Source organism: Chenopodium album, chromosome 4 (assembly GCF_948465745.1).
Source record: "Chenopodium album chromosome 4, dcCheAlbu1.1, whole genome shotgun sequence".
NCBI classification, from domain to species: domain Eukaryota; kingdom Viridiplantae; phylum Streptophyta; class Magnoliopsida; order Caryophyllales; family Amaranthaceae; genus Chenopodium; species Chenopodium album.
Genome location: NC_137837.1, coordinates 10,016,393 through 10,039,722, shown reverse-complemented (window position 1 = coordinate 10,039,722; position 23,330 = coordinate 10,016,393). Strand labels below are relative to the sequence as shown.

The window sequence follows — 23,330 nt, the reverse complement described above, 5'->3', positions numbered from 1 at the left end:
TGAAACGAGTGGGAATTACCTGCCTCGTAATGAGGTTGAGCATCCTCTGTTTTTGCTCTTAGGTGGTGATGACCACCCTCTCCCATCCCGGAATTTGCAAATCCGGGTCAATTCTCGCCTCTTGTTGCCTTGAGCTTTCCCCCCTTACCGTTATTGATCTCTTGAAAGCCATTGAGATTAGAAAATATAGGAAATGAATGGTTTCTCTCTCTTAGGGTTTAGAGAAAATTGAGAGAAAATGGTATAAAATGGGTGTAGATTGTAGAGAAAGATAAAGGATTAAAAATATGTAAAAAATTTTGAGTTTTGATGGAAGGATTGGAGAAGATCTTGAAAAATAAGTGAGTTTGAAGGTGTAAAAATGGAGGTTTTAGAGAGAGAAAGTAATGGAGAAGAAGATGAAATAAGAAGAAAGTGAGGAAAGAAAGAAGAGGAAAAGTTTAAAGGGACGGCCAAAATAGGCGCGCCCGATCGGGCAAGCCTCGCCCGATCGGGCGGATAATTCTGATTTCCTGCGCGCCCGATCGGGCGAGCTCCGCCCGATCGGGCGCGAACACGAACGAAAATTTCGCCCTATTACTTGCCCGATTGGGCGAGCTTCGCCCGACATATCTTTTCCTTCACTCGATTTACGTCCGATCGGGCGAAATTTGCTCGAGTTTCTGACTGAACTTGCGCGCCCGATCAGGCAACCTCGCCCGATTGGGCGGAATAAGCTCCGCTTTCCAGCTCTCCTTGCGCGCCCGATCGGGCAGCCACGCCCGATCGGGCGAATTTAAGGCTGGAATTTTGCCTTGCTTGCGCGCCCGATCGGGCGAGCTCCGCCCGATCGGGCCCGTGCCCAGTCAGATTTCCTTAGGTTTTATTCGTCTTCAAATTTTTCTAAGTCTTTCGACCTCTGAAACCTATACCTGTACAAAAACACTTATAAACGGTAAAATTTCACTCTCCTCGCCTCTCTAAAATAAAAATAAAAATAAATAAAAAGGAAAACTAGTCTAGAAAGCAAGAAATACGGGTTGCCTCCCGCAAACCGCTGGTTTATCTAGGTCCCGCACGACCGTCTTACCACCTTGATGCTCAGGTTGGAAGTGGAGTTAGGAAGGTTTCCTCCACATCTCTACTAGTAGCGCCCTCATGATACACCTTCAGTCGTTGGCCATTTACCTTAAACTCTTCACCCTTGTCATTGACCAACTCTACCGAGCCAAATTTGTTCACCCTTGTGACAGTGAAGGGACCGGACCACTTAGACTTCAACTTTCCTAGGAAATATTTAATCTAGAATTGAAGAGAAGAACCTTATCACCTGGTGCAAACTCTCTTGGTAAGATCCTCTTGTCATGCCACTTCTTGGTCTTCTCCTTGTAGATTCGCGCACTATCATATGCTGACAATCTAAACTCATCTAACTCATTGAGTTGGAGGAGTCTTCTCTTACTTACGACCTTAGAGTCCATGTTAAGCTCCTTGATTGCCCAAAAAGCTTTGTACTCCAATTCCACGGGAAGATGACATGCCTTACCGTAAACTAATCTATAAGGCGAAGTACCAATTGGTGTCTTGAATGCTGTTCGGTATGCCCAAAGTGTGTCATCGAGCTTTATACTCCTATCTTTCCTTGACTTGGCTACTACCTTTTCTAGGATCGCCTTGATTTCCCTATTAGAGACCTCAACTTGACCACTAGTTTGAGGGTGGTAACTAAGCCCGGTTCTGTCATATACGCCATACTTCTTAAGGAGGTTATCTAGTTGTCTTTCATGGAAGTGGGTACCTCCATCACTAATGATTGCCTGTGGAACACCAAACCTCGGAAATATGGTCTTCTTGAAGAGCTTGATGACTACCTTGGAATCGTTTATTGGTGAAGCTATGGCCTTAACCCACTTAGACACATAATCGACGGCTACAAGTATGTAGCAATTCCCATTGGAAGATGGGAACGACCCCATGTAATCAATACCCCAAACATCGAATATTTCTACTTCAAGAATCCCGGTTTGGGGCATCTCATGCCTCCGCGAAATGTTGCCAGTCCTCTGGCAAGAGTCACAAGCCTGCACAAAAGTGTTAGCATCCTTGAACATAGTAGGCCAATAGAAGCCTGACTCACTAACCTTAGCCACCGTTTTCGTGGGACCGTGATGTCCTCCATAAGGTGAGGTATGACAGGCGGTAAGAACGCCATGAGCATCCCATTCGGGAACACACCTGCGAAATAATCCATCTGCACACTCACGAAACAAAAAAGGATCATCCCAAAAATAATGTTTGACATCAGAAAGGAATTTCTTTTTCTGTTGGTGATAAGTGGTTTATTTGACCACTTATTGTGTCAATCTAGACCCGATTTTGCATTCATTTCCCCTCTTTCTAACCCGTTTTTGAATGAAAATGTTTTATCTCGGCCTTGTGCCCTCTTGGATTGTGTTTATCTATGTTTTGCAGGTTTATTGACTCAATTTGGCAGGCATTCAATGCATGGTTTGTGTTCAAGGCAAGGAAATTAGATAATGGAGAGGGCGCTCCAAGGGAGCGGGCGTGCACCTCTCCTAGAGCGGGCGCTCCTCGACTTCAGCAACAATCTGCCCAAGTTCAGAGTCTGTTAGGAGCGGGCGTGCTCCTGACCAGGAGCGGGCGCTCCTCCCTTTGAAGTTGAATTCTGCCTATGCTGTGGAGCAGGGGAGCGGGCGTGCACCATGTGAGGAGCGGGCGCTCCTCCTTGACACTTTCAAATCTGACTTTTCATTGAAGCATCTGGAGAGGGCGTGTAGCAGAAAGGAGCGGGCGCTCCTCATTGTGGAGCGGGCGCTCCTCGCTGGGAATCCGTTTTCTTTTTACGGATTTCCCTATGTGTTTCGGGGAGTATAAATACTTCCCCTTTAGCTCATTTAGAAAAAAAAGAACAGTAGCCTAGTTTTCAGAAATCTCTCTTAGTTTGAAACATTCCTTTTAATTAATTTAGCTTAGTTTTCATCAAATCAAATCATTGTATTAGTGAAATTCAAGAATTATTCTCAAGGTTTGGCAATTTGTATTCAACATTTGAAGCTTCAATTAGTAATTTCTTCAACCTTTTTCTACTTATTTTCAGATTTTATTTGGTATTTGCATGTTACTTGAATCCTTTTAGTTCTTGATAATTCCTTATTGGATGATAGCGAATTCGATTGTTAACCATTTTTTCCCCAATTATTGAAGTAGTTAGAACCCTAATACTTGTTTGCATGTTGATGAATATGAGTTGTAAGTAGTCTTCTTGCTAGGGGTTGGGTGAAGCTTAACCTTTTAGGTTAATTATGCAAATGTGGGAGTAGCATTGATGTTTGTATTGCAATTAAATTGATTGTATGAGATTGCTTGTTAGTTCCTCGTGTTAGGATTAGCTACCCTTGATTTAGGAGCTTGATAGCATAATATGCTTAGTTTGACATGGAAATGTGAATGAAGCATGGCATTACTTATTGCAATTTGATTATGTATCTTCTATTGCTAAACTAATGAGGGATCTAAGTTTAGTAGTGTGAGTTGTTTCCTAATTGCATGAGGTTGATCTTACATATAGTCCTTGCTATATCTTATCTATTTCACTCCTCGTTTGTCTATTTTCTTTGGTTGAGTGGATCCCATTCCCTAGTGTCCTTAATCCATTGATTTAGAACCATAGTTTGTTTGTCTTTTTTACGAACCCCAATTCACCATTGACTTCGAATTAGCTTAAGTGTTAAGATCTTTATTGGCAACCATATCCCGTTCCTTGTGGACCGAACTCTTACTTGTCATTATGCTTGGTTTGTAAGGTGTTTGTTAATAAATGTGTTTGATTGAGTGTAAAATGTGCGACCGTTCTAACGCCCATCAAAATGGCGCCGTTGCTGGGGACCGGTGTTGTTGATTTCTAATTGATTACTTGAGTCTAGTTCACCATAAAACAAAATAAAAATTCAAAAAGATTGTTTCTTTTTGGCTACACTTGTAGCCTTGTTACTAATTGCGTTTGTTGAGAGTCTATGCGCAGAACTCATAACAGGATCTTGGTACCTTACGATCCCGAGATTGAGCAAACTTATAGAAGGAGAAAGAGATCCGGTTCTAGGCTGTTTACTACTCCCCCAACTAGAGAGGCCAATTTCGAGGAGGATCGAGATCAAATGGGTGACGTGGAACCACCACCTCAAAGACCTTTAAAGGAGTTGGGAACTCTGGGAGCTTATAGAGCTTCAAGCGGCATTGCTCCACCCGTTACTCAGGCCAATGGTTTCGAGATTCAGCCCGCAATGATTAATTTGATTGAAAGGAGGCAATATAGTGGAGCAAAACATGAGAGCCCTCTTTCACACTTAAACGAGTTCGAAAAATATTGCAACACGATCAAGGTAAATGGGGTAACTCAAGAGTTTGTGAGACTAAAGCTATTTCCTTTTTCTTTGATAGGAAGGGATCTTGAATGGCTTGAGAAGGAGGTGAGGCCTAACTCCTTGAGAACTTGGGACGAGGTCACCATGGCTTTCTTAGGAAGATTCTATTCTCAAAAGAAGACGGTCGAGGCAAGGGTTTTGATCCAAGGTTTCCGTCAAAAAGCTAGAGAAACCATATATGAAGCATGGGAACGATACAAGGAATATCAAAGGGAGTGCCCTCATCATGGAATTCCGTCATATCAAGTGCTTCAAATTTTCTATGGGGGTTTGAGCCCACAAGGAAAGACTAGCTTGGATGCGGGAGTAGGTGGCCCGATTATGAACAAGACGGAGGAGCAAGTTATAGAGATAATTGAGGATGTGGTGAGGCACCACATGGATTGGCAAGAAGGAGAGAGAGAGAGTCTCTAAACAAGGGAGGAAATGCGGTTTACTCCGTTGATCACCTTAATGCCATCAACAATTTGACTTCCCAAATCGCCAACCTTGGAAAGGAGATAACGTCCATTAAGGCAAAACTAGAGACCTCTAGTTCAACACAAGAGCATCCCTCCCAATCTAAGGGGAGAGGTATGAATTCTAACTCTTCTCCCTCTACTTCTAATAACATGCCTCATGGATGTTTGTTTTGTGAAAATTGTGGGTCATATGACCATGATACCTCTTCTTGTAATTATGATTCCCAACCCCAACCCTAATACAAAGATGGTAATGAAAAGGAAAATGAACAAGTCAATGCCTTGTCTTATGATAATAGACATAGGAATGACAATCAAAGATACTTACCACCAAATTGAAGAGAACAAGGGGGGAATTCCTATAACCAAAGAGGAAATGATTACGATTACCATAACCAAAATCAATGGGGAAATAGGAACCAAAGGGATCAAAATCCCCAAGGTAACTACAACCAACAAGGTGGTTATGGTAACCATAATCATAATAATCAAGGAAACTATGGGAATCAAGGGAAATTTCACCAAGGGGGAAACTCTAATAATCGGAACAATTGGAACAACAATAATAATAGAGGTTCTTCTAATCAAAATGCGTCCAATTCGAATGTTAGAGGTAATAGGGCTTCCCAAGACAACTACTATGCTCAAGCACCACATAGTAGGTCTAGCTTGGAGGAAATGATGGAAAATCAAACTAAAATGTTCAATACTTTCATGGCCTCTAGTGAAAAGAAATTTAGTGAAGTGATGACCCATAATAAAATGCTTGAGACACAAATTTCTCAATTAGCCAATGCTTTGAAGGAAGGGACTAGCACTTCTAAACTACCTCCCCAAGGACTAGATCCTAAGAGGCCCGTAAATGTTATATCAGCAAGGAGTGGTAAAGTGTTGGAAGAAAGTGTTCCTAAAAAAAGCAATGAGAGAATGAACATGAGTGAGCCTCCCCTTAAAAGTGATTTTGAACAAGAGAGAGTGAAAAACCATGAGAATGAAAAAGAGAAAGAATGTGAGAAAGAAAAAGAATTTGAGAAAGAGAAAGATTTTGAAAAAGAGAGTGAAGAGAGAAGAGAAAAAGAGAGAGAAACAAAACAATTGCAAAAGCTACCATATCCTCACAAATTTGTTAGAAACAAATTAGATGTGCAATTTGGAAAATTTCTTGAAACATTGAAACAAATTCACCTTTCAATTCCTTTTACCGATGCTATCAAGCAAATGCCTAACTATGCTAGGTTTTTGAAAGATATTTTGAGTGGAAGGAGAAAGTGTGAATTGGTTGAAACGGTGAGTCTCACCGAGAATTGTAGTGCAATTATCATGAACAAGATGCCACCTGTAGGCGTTGTTCGAAGTGCGCCTACGTTAAAAGCATGTGTGAATATGCTTGGCACTCATAGGAAGTGGGAATTGACATTACGATTAGGGACAACGATTAGGGACAAATAAAGTAGGGAGCCGCCAACAAGTTTTTAAGGAACTTGTAAACCGTTCACGGATTATAAAAGGCAACCACGAATAAGGGACCACGAAGGCAACAACGATTGACCCGTGAAGGTTACACCCCATTCATAATCCATGAGATTACTAACTCCATATGGTTCGGAACCACGAAAGGAGGATCGGGGATGATGGTACGAAGTGAGTCATGGAGTCACATTCGCCCGTATTGGCCTCTACTCGATTCTTATAGTGAAAAATGATTCCTGCAATCTCAAAGGCATACAAACAAAATATTCAATTTGCTCCAAACTATTATTAGGCTAAATTGGTTTAATATTAATGCAACACATTATTCTAAAATATCGTGATCACTTGATTAAACAACAAGATTAAAAAGGAACCTAAACCGGTTGTCCAAATTATCTTATTAGGCGTGATTTTCAATTACATATTCCCTTTAAACATGCAATATGGTGATCAATAAAAATAATAGAATAAACATTAATATTGGAAGCAATTTAATCATAATTCCAACAATATAAAATCGTTAGAAAAATAATAAGAATAAAAGGAACATGATTCTTACTTTGATTCTGTTTGTTTGCAACTACAAAATAATAAACGAGTTAGTAACTTCAAGGAAATAATAAAACAATAATTAAATCAAATTAAATAAAGTAGAGTTGATTTGGGGCCAAACCCTCAAACAGTTCTACCTTTCACGCCTTGGCTTAAGGACAGAACCACGAGTAAAGTATGGACTCCTTTGAGCACTTGAAGAAGGAATTTTGAAATGAGAAGGGTAGGCTAGTGTTTAGGCTAAAGCATAGAAGAGAGAAAAATAAAACCAGAGAATTAATTGTTGCCCCGTACATCAGAAATGAGGGGGTATTTATAGGGAAAATGTGCTGAGGGAGCACACAGAACCCTAAAATGATAAAAACCCTAAAAAAGTATCCCGCGACACGACAAACTATACCATGACACGGGAAGTTCCACCGTCAGACGGGAAGCATTCCCGTGACACGGTGAAATTTTGGTGTGACGCGGGAAATTTTCATAAAACGGGAAAGAAAACGCGTTAAGGGTTTACGCGGAAAAGACACGGAAATTCCCGTGTCACGGCAGACTTCCCGTGTCACGGGAAATCCCACCGTCAGACGGGACAGATTCCCGTGACACGGTGGGTACCTGCCGTGGCGCGGGAATTCCAAGCTCACTTTTCCGTCTAAATACATTTTTAACCCTAATTTCATTCGACATTTTAAGTGCCGCTTGATAATTTCGGTCCTTTTCTGACTTATTATGATTTGGGCTAAAAATAAGAAAATAATTAAATAAAAATAAATAAAAGGTTTGGGCCAAAAATAAATAACAAAACAATAAAATAAAAAAGGTTTGGGCTAAAATTAAATAATAAGTTTGGGCTGAAATTAAAACTATGCTTTTTCCAAACATCAAGACTGATCCATGGACTGTTCAAAAATATGAATTTAATCAAATACGATTTTTTAAGCACTCTCGGGATTAAATACTGAACCCGACCAATAGTGGCGGTGAAAGGTTGTTCATCATCGGGTTTGGTTTTGGGGAGACATTTTTAGGTGTCTACACCACCTAAATTGAAAGACCCCGGTAACTTTTCTATCCCATGTGCAATATACAAGATGCAAATTGATAATGCTTTGTGTGACCTAGGGGCTAGTGTTAGCCTAATGCCATACTCGGTATACCAAAGACTTGGGATAGGGGAACTTCTACCCACCAACATCACCCTACAATTGGTCGATCGCTCTATTAAATTCCCAAAGGGTAAGGTAGAGGATGTTCCTCTAAGGGTGGGGAAGTTTGTAATCCCGGTGGATTTTGTTGTGTTAGAGATGGATGAAGATGTTAACATTCCAATAATTCTAGGAAGACCTTTTCTTGCTACTTCGGGTGCTTTAATAGATGTTAAAAGTGCTAAAATTTCACTAAAAGTAGGAGATGAGGTGATAGAATTTGATTTGAATGAGAGCATGAAATATCCAAGCTCTAGTCTTGATAATTGTATGATGATTGATACTATTGATTCTATTGTGACTTCTATGCATGAGCACTTGCTCACTACTAACGATGCCCTTGAGAATGTCCTTTTGAATATGGAAAAGATAGGTGAGCAAGGCAAGAAGATGACATTGTACGAAGAAATGCTTGAAGGAAGTACGGAAGAAAGCATTGAGCAAGTATGCATGGGAATCACAAGCAATGATGCTTTGGAAATAGCCACCTCAAGAGAAGGTAAGGGTGTTCCAATGGTAGAGTTAAAACCTCTACCATCACACCTAAGGTATGAGTTTTTGGGTCCTAATTCAACTTTTTCGGTAATAGTGAATTCTTCTTTGAACGAGTGCCAAACTCAAATGTTATGTGGTATTTTAAGAAACCACCAAGGTGCTTTGGGATATACCATTGATAACCTCAAAGGTATTAGTCCCGCTTTATGTATGCACCACATAACACTTGAGAAGGGTGCTAAGCCTTCCATTGAGAGGCAAAGGAAACTCAATCCTCAAATGGGGGAGGTGGTGAAGAAAGAAATCACCAAACTCCTTGATGCCGGCATCATCTTCCCCATTTCGAGTTCTAGATGGGTTTCCCCCGTTCCTGTGGTCCCTAAAAAGGGAGGAATGACCGTAGTTGAAAATGAGAATGGTGATCTCATTTCAACTAGACAGTGACCGGTTGGAGGATGTGCATAGACTATAGACGTCTAAATGCATCCACTAATAAGGATCATTTTCCTCTTCCTTTTATCGACCAAATGCTTGAAAGACTAACAAAGCACAAGTATTATTGCTTTCTTGATGGTTATTCGGGTTTCTTTCAAATCCCCATAAACCCGGATGATAAAGAGAAGACAACTTTTACTTGTCCATATGGTACTTTTGCATATAGGAGAATGCCGTTTGGACTTTGCAATGCACCGACAACCTTTCAAAGGTGCATGATGAGTATATTTGGAGACATGCTTGAAGCCGAAATGGAAGTGATCATGGATGATTTCTCGGTTGGGGGCCTTTCATTTGAAGATTGTTTGTCCAATTTGGGCAAATGCTTAGTAAGATGTGAGAAGGTCAACTTGGTCCTAAATTGGGAAAAATGTCACTTCATGGTTGAAGAGGGAATCGTCCTTGGTCACAAGATATCAAGCAAGGGGATTGAGGTCGACAAGGCCAAAGTTGAAGTGATTGAAAAATTGTCACCTCCAATTAATGTGAGAGGAGTAAGATCCTTTTTAGGGCATGCCGGGTTCTATAGGAGATTTATCAAGGATTTCTCACAAATTTCTAGACCCCTAAATGCTCTTTTTCAAAAGGATGCCATCTTTATTTTTGATGAAAAGTGTCTTCAAGCTTTCAACAAATTAAAGGAGGCTTTGATCTCTACTCCAATCGTGCAAGGGCCAAGATGGGATTTGCCTTTTGAACTTATGTGTGATGCTAGTGATGTTGCAATTGGAGGGGTGTTGGGACAAAGAATTGAGAAGAAACTTTACGTCATTTACTACATGTCCAAGACCTTGAATGAATCTCAACGGAACTACACCACAACGGAGAAGGAGTTTCTTGCCGTGGTGCATGCTGTTGAGAAGTTTTGGAACTACCTAATTGGTTCCAAAACTATTGTTTATACCAATCATGCGGCTATTAGGTACCTTGTGGCAAAGAAAGAGTCCAAACCTCGCCTTCTTCGATGGGTCTTGTCTCTCCAACAATTTCATGTTGAAATCCGGGATAAGAAAGGGGTCGAAAATATGGTTGCGGACCATCTTTGCCGATTAGAGAATGTGAAAGCTAGTGATGATGAAATTCCCATTTGTGATGAATTGAGAGATGATGTGCTCTATATCTTGAATGAGAAGGAGCTTCCATGGTTCTCCGACTTGGTGAACTATTTGGCTTGTGGAGAATTCCCTCCCGATTTCTCAAAAAACCAAAGGAAGAAGCTAAAAAGGGAAGCAAGACACTATGTGTGGGATGACCCCATTCTCTACAAGAGAGGAGTAGATGGTTTGCTCCGTAGGTGTGTTCTGGATGAAGAAGTGCAAAATGTGCTCAAGATGTGTCATTCCGATCCTTGTGGAGGGCATATGGGAGCAAACGAAACAGCATTGAAGGTTTTGCATATCGGGTTGTGGTGGCCTCACATCTTTAAGGATGCTTGGGGGTTTGTGAAGACTTGTGATCGGTGTTAACGAACCGGCAATATATCCAAGCGAAACAAGATGCCTCAACAACCGATTCTTGAGCTAAAGGTATTTGATGTGTGGGGTGTTGTAGGGAATAATTTCAAGCTTTAATCCCACTAGCTTGAACCCCACTGTGATCATACACTAAAGTACGGTGGCGTCCAAAAGGGAAGAAGATAGAGCAAAAGAGTCGCCAACAAGTTTTAGGAACTTGTAAACCATTCACGAGGTGAAGGTTACACCCCTTAACGATCCAAGAGATCGTCAACTCCATAAGGTCTAGAACCAAATAAGGGTTCGGGGATGAAGGTACAAATCCAACCTAAAAGAGATTGAACCTGCCCTAATAATAGGCCTCTACTTTATTCTGATCGTATTCATGTGCGCTTTTCAAGTAACATGCAATCAATAGGATTAACCCTAAACCTGTTTAATCTATGTTGGTTAAATATTAATGCACAAACAAACTATTATTGGCGATCACTTGAATTATAATAATATTAACCCTAACAAGATTATTAATTATCTTATTAAGCGTGATTACAAGTACTAATTCTCTTTAAACATGCAATAAAAGCGTGATCAAGCAACAAATATAATATCAAGCAACATAATAAATAATCAATATCATGAATAATAGTTATAATAATCATAATAATAATAATATCATCATAAATCATAACAATTATAATCATAATCATATTCATGTTAATATTAAAGCATAATAATAATAGCAAGATCCTAGACATGATACTAACAAGATTAATAACAAACCCTAGCATGTCACTAAGCAATAAAAATCAAATCTTTAACCCTAACATGATACTAACATGAATAAATATTAGGAAAAATATAATAAGCATCGTAACAATCATATTTAGTATTAAAATTACCCTAGACATGATACTAGGAATATCATAATAACAATATAAACATGATTTCTACATCATAATATCAATAAAAACAATAAAGTACTTACTTTGATGCCTCGTACCTCTTTCTTTCACGTCCAGGGCGAAGGCAACTTCGAATATGGCTAGGTGTTTCTAGATCTTGTGAATGCGGAATTTTGTATGAAAAGCAAAGTAAGAAAAAGAGAGAGAGAGAGAGAGAATAATCAAGAAAATCTTTATGAGAGTTGGTGAATGAAAACGGAGTTTTTAATACGTTACTTATAGAGAAAATCAGCCAAAAAGATAAAATATCAAAACAGAACACTTGGCGCACGTAAAACAAGGTTGGCGCACGCAAAACAGAGCTGGCGCCAACACCAGCTTATTGGCTTATAATATATCGTTGGAAAGGTCTTTTCAAACCCCATCCAAATACACTACTATTGGACCCATATCATGGACCAACAAAACTGGATTGGCTATTTTCTTAAAATAAGTTTTCAAAAACAGAGAGAAGAGAAAAGAAAATAAAACTTTCCGCAACACTAAACTTTCCACACTTTCACTTCATTCGATTATGATTCGACGTGAAAGGTACTCATCACTGGGTTTGGTTTTGGGGAGACACAAATGGGTGTCTACAGAAGCCCCCACTTTGACTGAGTTTGGAGAAACGCGAGTTTCGAAAACAAAAGTCAAAGTATCGATAGGGACGGAGAATGATTCAGAACGTTCTGCGATCCTAAATCATTCTTGCAACGCCGATACCTGCAAAACTATCGTTAGTTAAATAGATAAAAGAGTTAAGAAACGCGTATCTTGCACCGTCGAGCACACGTCTCGGAAAGTAACCGATTGTTGCCGTATCCTTGTTTTGATGACCTCCTGCAAGCTAGAGATTGCCATCCCGCTTGAAAACTGCTACACCCGTAACTGCTTCCAAATTAGAAGACTGCTTCGCCTGAAACGATCCTCCTCCGCATTGATAATATTCCACATCCAAGGGAATACCACCGAAGATTGCTTCTCTTGAAACAATCCCCATCCGCATTGATAATACTTTACATCCAAGGGAATACTATCGAAGATTGCTTCTCTTGAAACAATCCTCTGTTGCTTTTTGACAACTTTCCACAATCCATGGAACGCCATCTTGCCGCTTGTTTTGACGATCTTCCGCAATCTAGGGAACGTCGTCGATTAATGTTGCTACATCTCGAGCCCTTTCTTGAATCATAGTGACAACCTTTCCAATCATAGCAAAAGTCGTCGAAGACCGCCCATCTCGTGCTATCTTCTCAAATCTTGGGTGACAACTTCCACAATCTTAGCGAATGCCGTCGAAGACCGCCCATCTCGTGCTATCTTCTCAAATCTTGGGTGACAACCTCCACAATCTTAGCAAATGCCGTCGAAGATTGCCCATATCGTGCTATCTTCTCAAATCTTTGGTGACAACTTCCACAATCTTAGCGAATGCCGTCGAAAATAACTTTACTTGAAGTCATCCTCAGTTGTTGCGATAATATTCCGAAGAAAATTACCGAAGACCAACACTTGTCGATCTTTAAAGCTCGCTCGAACTTTGCTTCCGCTATGCCTGTACGTCGTCGCTTTCGTTGCTTTGAACCTATACGTCGGTGCCTTTTCTGCTTTTGAGCCAATGCTTAGGCGCTTTAATCTAAGTGAGACGATCTTTCATCAGGTCGATCACTTATTTGTTTTTGTAATCAAACCGACTACTTAATCATGTCAAATTGCTCATAGGGGCTAACTGGCGTACCAAGGAACCCGAAATCGTTGTATGAAGTCGAAATCACCTTTTGGAGAGGCTTCAAGCTCTGTCGCTGCTGAAATATCTCTGGCGCCAAGAATTGACTCTGTCGCTGAACGCTGTGATAGGGTCTTCCCTGTTCTGCTACACCTTTATTTATTTTGACTATAGTACTTTGCCAATCTCTTTAATTATCTTAGGGTTGACCTAAGGTTTAGCATTGCTTGACTCATCGACTTGACATGACTCAAGGTATAAACTTGACTCTCTGTGATCGACTGACTCGAGGTTGACTCGACTCAAAGTGAAAAGACACGTGTGACTCATGACCCGTGTGTGCATTGTAATGTGATCATGCGACTCGAAAATGCAAAAAAGCAAAAATTTTCCGTCATTTTTGTGGAGGGTACCGACTTTCTCCCGAAAAAGAAAGACGCGAAAAAGAATCGAAAGTTTGAAGATGCATGTTGAATGAGCTTAGTCAAATGTTATTTGATACTATCTCTCAAGGTGCAAGGATTAATCCATCCTAGGCTATCTCAACTGTTGACTCAATGATGAAAGCATTTACGTAACTTAGGCACGGAGGCTAAGCACTTCATACTTCGTGATGCAATGATGATTATGGTTGATAAGTGATGTTGATATGACAAGGCATGCTTCAACGGTGTATTAAGATTTCATGACAAAGGGTTCCTAAGGGAAGTATATTTGGTCATGTATCTGTGCAGTGTGTGAAAGTGACACTAAAGCTAGGCCACAAGGGCTAAGCGTGTGGAAAGAATATTATTTGTTAAAATAATCAAATGGTGGTGACTCTTAGGCTAGGTGAGCCAATGATGTAGGGATCAAGCCCCCAAGTCTAGCTCTAAGTGAATAGGGATGAGCATTGGAGATCCCTTGATATGATCATGGTGTAAGTGTGTGAATGTGAATATGAATGCATGTTAATTACGGCCGCACCTCGATGTGAGGTTGCCTACGTATCCGTTAGGAATCAGGTCGAACGTAGCTCTAGCCGAACCTCGCACAAGTGTGTATACCTCAAAAAGGTCTTTTCAAGGGCTGTAACGTGGTTAGGCTAAAGGTTTGAAAGAAGAAGGGGATAAAGGCTCAAGACCCTAGATAAGCCCCCAAGGTGTGCAACCTCGCTTTTGAATCTTTATATTTATGCTTGAGTTTCTACTCTTTTTGGCTCTTTTTTATCTTTTGCTTTAGCATTCATTTTATTTTTATAAGCGTGGGCAATCCCGATCATGCGGTCTATCACTCACTTGGCATTCATGTTTCTCAGGCACGGTACCGAGCACTCGATAAGAGACGCAATCTGAGACGTGTTCTTATCGAAGATATCTTCATATCAAAGACATTGGAACACTTGCCCTTTTGTACACTTTTATTTATTTTTTTGCTTTTTTAATCTTTTGAATTTGCTCAAGCTTTATTTAGAATTGCAAAAGTTGCACACCATCCCATCCCAAGGATAGATAGATGTAGATTGAAAAAAGAAAGGTCTATCGTTAGACGAGGCTCAAAGTGGTTTATGAAGAAAGGATTGTATATTTTGAATGGTAAAAGGAGATATGATGTGACTACAAGGGTTGCCTTAAATCATTGGTATACCTTGTGTTTAATTCGACATGGATTTTTTTTTTAATGTAATGCAATGTGATGATCATATGCAAGGAAATAAATGCTCATTTATTAAAGGGAAAAAATAAACCTATGAAATAAATCTAAGGAAGACAAAGGGTGCCTATGCTAGACTTATTGGGGAAGGGTTTGAAAAAAAGAAGAAGAAAGCATGAAATCTTGGTGAGAAGCTTGCCTTGTGTTTTGTCTCATCATTACTCTTTTTTTTATCATTATTTTCAATCACATGGCCCAAACTCGATTCAACAAGCATGGATGGAAGAAGGTGGGAAGAATGAATATTGTGATATGGAGAATTAGGAATAGAATGTACCCCCCAACTCAAATGACGGAAAGACCGACTCATGCATGGACCTAAGACATGGTCATGGTGATGTACTCAAAGTGTGTGCTAAGACTAGTGAGTGTAGATGGTGCGTTAAGACTCGTGTCATGACCATGTGGCTAGACTATGTGACTAGACTCGATTAAAGACTAAGTTAAGACCTCACGTATATGCATTAAACTTGACAGACTATGGTATTTTAGTCATAACTTTTGATCTGCGACTCTGATTGGGATGAAACCAACGCCAAATTAAAGAAAAAACTCGGGGCTACAGATCCATAGGTTGTACGACTCGTAGTTCTTTCTAGCACTCCAGATATGACCAAAACAAGTTGACGTTTGTGCAGTATACGGGAATAAAAATCCGGGTTGACTTAAAGGAACTATGACTCGATTTTATATTTATTTATTAGCTCAAATTAATTAATTAATTAATTAAACAAAGTCCTTTAGTCATTAATTAGTTTATTTAGTCTTAACGCAAGTCAAACAAACGGTTAGGAAAAATCACATAGAGTATGCACAACAAATAATGCACAATTAGTCAAGTAGGCACAATATGATGCAATGAGTTTGCAACCTAACCATGGCTCTAGTTCTCTAAAGTTCGGGATATGGTTAGTCAATAGAGGGTTCATGGTTAATAGTCCGGATGCACCGCGCGGAAGCCTAACCGTGAAGGGTTGGCGTGAGTGGATGGGACACCGCGAGTTTTTAGAAAAAACTCGCTTCCATGGTTTGGTGAATTCAACATCTCGGATGTACCCTTTGTTGCACAGAGCGTTCAATTGGGTAGATGGAGCATGAATTCCCAGGAGGTTATGACCATATGTAGAACACATATGGGTTTCAGAAAAGTGAGAAAAAAATTCAATCAGGAAGTAGGATCGAGCAAACAATACGAAAAACCGATCGAAATTAGAACGCATATTTCTGGCTCGGTATTGGGGGAAATTGGCGCCAGCAAACAGAGACTGGCGCCAGCTTTTAACTGTAGCGCCTGGCGCCAATGCTGGTGTCTAGCGCTACAACTAAAACACTGGCGCCAAGCTCTGGCCCCTGACGCTACTTCCCACATGCCTCAGCAGATTTCTGTGCTCGATAAAATTTTCCAGCTTCGCGCGGTGTTATTTCAGTCCTAGTTGTGAAAGACATTCCTCAAATTTCCTACATGTAAAATCCTATGTTTTTAACTCATTACGGATGGTCTTTCCAATGAGATCTTTTTTATGCATATGACAATAATGTTAATCAAAATTACGGACATGAAATACTTAGAACTTTTCGAGTCTCATCCACTCATTCTAAATCATTGCCGAAACAAATTAAGGAATTAAAATAGAAATCCTCCCCAGTGGAGTCGCCAAAAACTGTAGGAAATAATTTCAAGCTTTAATCCCACTAGCTTGAACCCCCACTGTGATCATACACTAAAGTACGGTGGCGTCCAAAAGGGAAGAAGATAGAGCAAAAGAGTCGCCAACAAGTTTTAGGAACTTGTAAACCATTCACGAGGTGAAGGTTACACCCCTTAACGATCCAAGAGATCGTCAACTCCATAAGGTCTAGAACCAAATAAGGGTTCGGGGATGAAGGTACAAATCCAACCTAAAAGAGATTGAACCTGCCCTAATAATAGGCCTCTACTTTATTCTGATCGTATTCATGTGCGCTTTTCAAGTAACATGCAATCAATAGGATTAACCCTAAACCTGTTTAATCTATGTTGGTTAAATATTAATGCACAAACAAACTATTATTGGCGATCACTTGAATTATAATAATATTAACCCTAACAAGATTATTAATTATCTTATTAAGCGTGATTACAAGTACTAATTCCCTTTAAACATGCAATAAAAGCGTGATCAAGCAACAAATATAATATCAAGCAACATAATAAATAATCAATATCATGAATAATAGTTATAATAATCATAATAATAATAATATCATCATAAATCATAACAATTATAATCATAATCATATTCATGTTAATATTAAAGCATAATAATAATAGCAAGATCCTAGACATGATACTAACAAGATTAATAACAAACCCTAGCATGTCACTAAGCAATAAAAATCAAATCTTTAACCCTAACATGATACTAACATGAATAAATATTAGGAAAAATATAAGAAGCATCGTAACAATCATATTTAGTATTAAAATTACCCTAGACATGATACTAGGAATATCATAATAACAATATAAACATGATTTCTACATCATAATATCAATAAAAACAATAAAGTACTTACTTTGATGCCTCGTACCTCTTTCTTTCACGTCTAGGGCGAAGGCAACTTCGAATATGGCTAGGTGTTTCTAGATCTTGTGAATGCGGAATTTTGTATGAAAAGCAAAGTAAGAAAAAGAGAGAGAGAGAGAGAGAATAATCAAGAAAATCTTGATGAGAGTTGGTGAATGAAAACGAAGTTTTTAATACGTTATTTATAGAGAAAATCAGCCAAAAAGATAAAATATCAAAACAGAGCACTTGGCACACGTAAAACAAGGTTGGCGCACGCAAGACAGAGCTGGCACTAGCACCAGCTTATTGGCGCCTGGCGCCAATGGCTAGCACCAGGCGCCAATGGCTAGCACCAGGCGTCAATGGCTGGCGCCAGGCCTGGTTCCAGGCGCTGATTTCAGAAATTCACGCGTTTTTGTTTTTATCATATCTTTTGATCCGGAAGTCCAAATAAGGCATATAATATGTCGTTGGAAAGCTCTTAAAGTCTACTTTACAACCCTATTAGAATCAGATTAAAATATTTCGTATATAAAAAGATATGGCCAAAATAGTGTAAGGGTGTCAGTTTTGGATAAAGTTTCATGTCTCATTCATATCTTTTTCGTTATAACTCGGATTTAATATTATAATATATCATTGGAAAGATAATTTCAAGATCTATCCAACCATATAAAATTTGGATAAATATTATGAGGCACGAAAATAAAATCTGAATATATTCCACTTCGTACAAAACAAGGATTCTTAAAAGGAGTAGTTTTATTCAATTTCAAACTCTTTAAAACATAATTATCAATCCTAACTCCATTAGGATTTAAAAGAAACTTCTATAGTATTCTAAAAGACTATAATCAATCCTAATATCTTTAGGAATGATAATTAATAATAGGCCCTCCTCTAGATCATTGGGCCGCATATAAAAACCAAATTAGGCCCAGTTTAGTATTTTGGCCATAACTTCCTCGATATGCATCGGAATTGGGCTTATAATATATAGTTGGAAAGGTCTTTTCAAACCCCATCCAACTACACTAATATTGGACCCATATCATGGACCAACCAAACTGGATTGGCTATTTTCTTAAAATAAGTTTTCAAAAACAGAGAGAAGAGAAAAGAAAATAAAACTTTCCGCAACACTAAACTTTCCACACTTTCACTTCATTCGATTATGATTCGACGTGAAAGGTACTCATCACTGGGTTTGGTTTTGGGGAGACACAAATGGGTGTATACAGGTGTTGATTTCATGGGGCCATTCCCTACTTCTTATGGAAATCAATACATCCTTGTGGCGGTCGATTACGTATCAAAATGGGTTTTAGCCATTGCCTCCCCAACTAATGACCACAAGGTAGTCATGAAGATGTTCAAGAAAGTCATATTTCCAAGATTCGGAATTCCTAGAGCAGTGGTAAGTGACAACGGTTCACATTTCGTTCATAGTGCTTTTCAAAAGAAGCTAAGAAAGCACGGGGTTCACCAAAGATTCGACCTTACCTATCATCCACAAACTAGTGGGCAAGCGGAAGTTTCCAACCGTCAAATTAAATTAATCCTTGAGAAGACGGTTGCAAGGAATAGAAAGGATTGGTCGGAAAAGCTTGATGACGCTCTATGGGCATATAGAACGGCATACAAAAACCCAATAGGCACAACTTCATATCGTCTTGTGTATGGAAAATCTTGTCATCTACCGGTGGAGCTTGAACACCGAACTCAATGGGCAATCAAGAAGATTAACTTCGACTTGGCTAGCGCGGGAGAGCAAATATGGCTTGATTTGCATGAGCTTGAAGAGCTAAGATTGGAAGCGTATGAGTGTGCTAGCAACTATAAGAATCGCACTAAGGATTGCCACGACCGGAACATTGAAAAGAAAGCATTTCTAAAAGGCGATAAGGTACTCCTCTACAACTCTAGGATGAAATTGATTCCCGGGAAACTTTTATCAAGGTGGAGTGGACCTTTTGTTGTCAAGGAAGTGTTTCCTCTTTGAGCCGTGGAAGTTTGGGATATGGACGAAAAGAGATCTTTCAAGGTGAATGGGCATCGCCTCAAGCTTTACTACGAGGGTGCTCATGTAGGTGTTTTAGAATCAACTCAATGTAATCTTACCTCCTGAGTGTGGAGGTCGTCAAGCTATTGACGTTAAAGAAGCGCTTCCGGGAGGCAACCCGAGTAAAAAAAAAGAAAAAAAAAAGAAAAAAAAAAGAGAAAAAAAAAATGAATGAGATAGGAAAAGAATAAGAGTGTTGAGAATATCTGATTTTGGCTAATATTGTTGAATTTATGTTCTTGTGGTTTTGATATAGGAACTTGAAGCAAAAAGAGCCGAAGAAAACAAAACAGGAAGCTGTTAAGAGCTTGGAGCGGGCGCTCCTATCACTAAGCACGCCCGCTCCAAGCTTAATGAAAGAAACAGTGGGCTTTAAGACTGGTAGGAGCGGGCGCTCCTGGAAAAATGCACGCCCGCTCCTAACGTGTCGTACAAAACAGAAGCTTCTGGGTCCTTAAGGAGCGAGCGCTCCAACACACCTGCACGCCCGCTCCTGTCTGGGTTAGCAGAAGCATGGAATAAGGTTTGGAGCGGGCGCTCCACAGAATCAGCACGCCCGCTCTGATCTGGGTTGCCAAGTCAGACTTCACTTCTCAACATTGGAGCGGGCGCTCCACAAGCATTGCACGCCCGCTCCTGACAAATGTCGTAGCCAAAATTTTATAAGGAGCGGGCGCTCCCGTACAACTGCATGCCCGCTCCTATCTAGGAGAGAAAAACATAGTCCCTTCTGCAGTTAGGAGCAGGCGCTCCACAAGAATTGCACGCCCGCTCCTGGCCAATGTCGTAGCCAAAATTGTTTAAAGGAGCGGGCGCTCCCCTACACATGCACGCCCGCTCCTAGCTGGGACAGAAAAAAAAAACAGATTTCCTTCTGCGGTTTGGAGCGGGAGCTCCTTCATCTCTGCACGCCCGCTCCTATCTGTCCGGGTAAAAAGAGATAAAAAAAAAAAAAAAAAAAAAAAAAAAAAAACCTTTTCCCAATTTTTTTATCTCTTTTTACCCCTTTTCCCCTCATTCTTCACCACTCATTTAAACTTTCATACTCTCTCTCCTCCTTCCCATCTACTTCTCTCTCTAAAAACCTCATATTCTCCAACTTCTCTCTTCAATTTCATCATCAAATCTCAATATTTTTCACTAAAAATTCACAAAATCCTCTTCTCCACTAAATTCTCTATCCAACAACACAAAATTTACACAAATTCGAGCACGAAAATTTCAAACCCTAGAGCACCACCATTGAAAATCGAAGGAAAATTTGGATTTTTCAACGAATTGGAGCAAATGAAGCAAGAATCGAGCAAAACTTGGAAGTTCTAGAGTATTTTCATACTCTAGTTGGTATATTCTACTTCCCTACTTCACTTTCCCTCTTCAAGCTTTTCAAATTTGTTTATTTCATAAACATTGTGTAATTAGTTGCATGATTAGGTGATTTCAAACAAATATGGTTGCTAATTGAAAATGGTAGGTGGAAAATTGTGATTGATTGTTGGAGTAGTGAAATTGTGATTGAAAAAAAAAAAAAAAAAAAAAAAAAAAACTTGCATGAGTGTGGTGAATTTGTGCATGTGATTGGTGTGAACTTGAAGTTCATTGTAGATTGTGAAATTGTGTGTTGGAAAATCCTTGTTGGTTGTGTTGGTATATTTATATTGAGTTCTTGAAACAGGTACTTGGATTAATTTGGGGGTTTGAAGTTAAGGAGGTTGTGTTTGGTGCATTTTGGTGTTTGTGTGAGGTGTATTGAGTGACCCCTTTTAATCCTTATTCCACATTTGTCAAAATGGTCCTAAGATTATTGGGAGGTGCGGCAGGAAAGAAGAGAAAGACTTCCGGCATCCAAATACCCGAAAACCAAAAGCAAAGCCAAACACAAAACCAAGACAATGGTCCTCCTCCCATTAGAATTCCCGAAAAATTCAAAAAGTATCACTCCGAGCTTTCAAAACGAAAAATCCTTCCTACGAGATTTTATGACCAAAAAGCTTGCCATCTCTTAGGTGTAGATGAAGGAATTTGACGAGTGGCCGATAATTTCGGATGGTTAAACTTCCTCAAGAAGAGGGAGCTAACCTACGAATCGATCACTCTTGAGTTCCTTTCAACCCTAACCATGCGCCGAATCAATGGTGAGGGAGAGCCTCTTGAGTGTGAAATTAAGTTTAAAATTTTCAATCAAGAAAAAACTTTAACCTTAACTCGCCTCAATGAAATATTTGAGTGGCCCGTATATAATCAAATAGACAACCCCGATAGTTTCTACCTTTCTAGCTACGAAGAGCAAAATTGGTGGAATACTATTGCGGGGTATCCTAATTTCACCACCCGGTCTAGCCATGCTAGCCACATTGTCCACCCCGTACTCCGTATATTCATGAGAATTATGGGGTACGCTTGTTTCTCGAAACAAGATCTCGGGAAGCTAAAAAAAGAGGAGATCAAATGCCTCTTTATAGCTTCCCGATTTGAGGGAGACCTTGAGGGTAATGTGAATATGGGATACTTGTTTATCCAAAGGTGCATTGAGATTAAGAGGAGCACGGAGTTGAGAGGGGAGATAAAATGTGGTGGGATGATCACAATAATTGCCAAGGCTTTGGGTTTCACTAATTGGGTTGAGCAATTGACCCCGGTGAACGGGTCCAATGCCCTTGACATTCTCGGACTTGCCTCAATGCAAATGCTTGTGGAACTCCGTGGTAATGTGACCACATACTCTTGGTTGGTCAAAGGTAAGCACCGTTGCATTCTCCCTAATGCGGCGGTAATGAACACTGTGGGGAACACTTGGCAAGTGCCAATTAAGCCACTCCCCGTGAATGTTCCCGACCTTGACCAACCATCTCGACCTCGCCGCCATAGTATTTCTACCGTTCCTAAGTTTTTGGGCGGCTCCTCCTCTTCTTCTTCCTCCTTCGACCTTGAATCGGCCTTTCACCATCTCAATCTAACCAACCAAAGAATTATGCAAGAAAATGAATATCAAAGTTATGTGTCTCAAATATCCTATCAAAACCAAGTTGAGAGGGGAGACTTTCTCCCCTATGTCAACTATCCTCACCGCCCCGTTCAAGAGGGGCCGGTTGCGGGTTGGAACAACAACCAACCCACCTACTCTTATTGGCAAGGACCTCGTAGCTCCATTTCGGAGTTACAATCCTTCCCTCCCTACGATTATACACAACCCGGGGGTTGTGATTTTAGGGGGACCCTTCTTATTACCACGTCCCCGAGACATGTGGTAATATGGCTCCCGAGGAGATCGATAACAACCCCTTAAGGGGATACTTCGGGTTTCCACCCAGGTATGATGGTGGTTGAGGCACTAGTAATGCACTGGACTACGGTCACTATCGTAGTAGCCCCAACTATGATCTTCCTCCATACGTGGATCAACCTTCCTTTTTCGGCGATGTAGACCTCAACTATAACTACATGCCATCGCCGCCTAGGGAGGATGATCGGGAGTAGCCTTTAGACATTTGTTTTTACCGTTCCCTTCTCTTCTTTCCCCATCATGTGTGACACCGAGGCCGGTGTCGAGTTCTAGCTTGGGGGGAGATGTTTCTCATTGTGTCCATCTATCGTGGGAACGGTAATCAAATGTCTAGCTTGGGGGAAGTCTTGGGGTCTTTGTGTCTAGGGTAGTTTTCGGTTTTGATAGGAAATGTGCTTTCATGTGATGTTATTTTGTGCAATGTATGGAGAAGTTTGAGTTTGTATGTGGAATGTTTGGCATGAAAGGCTTAGCTTAGCCTTTGGAACTTGTGGTAGGATTCATGTGTTATTATGTTCTAGATT

At 40.1% G+C, this 23,330-nt stretch overlaps 1 non-coding gene across 1 annotated transcript; it reads right to left on the bottom strand.

The window, feature by feature from the left end:
* Positions 1–4,548: 4,548 nt before the first annotated feature.
* On the bottom strand, positions 4,549–4,654 carry LOC145629745 (small nucleolar RNA R71). The gene has a single exon (XR_014111894.1). It is a non-coding gene; the product is annotated as a small nucleolar RNA R71 (small nucleolar RNA).
* Positions 4,655–23,330: the final 18,676 nt, after the last annotated feature.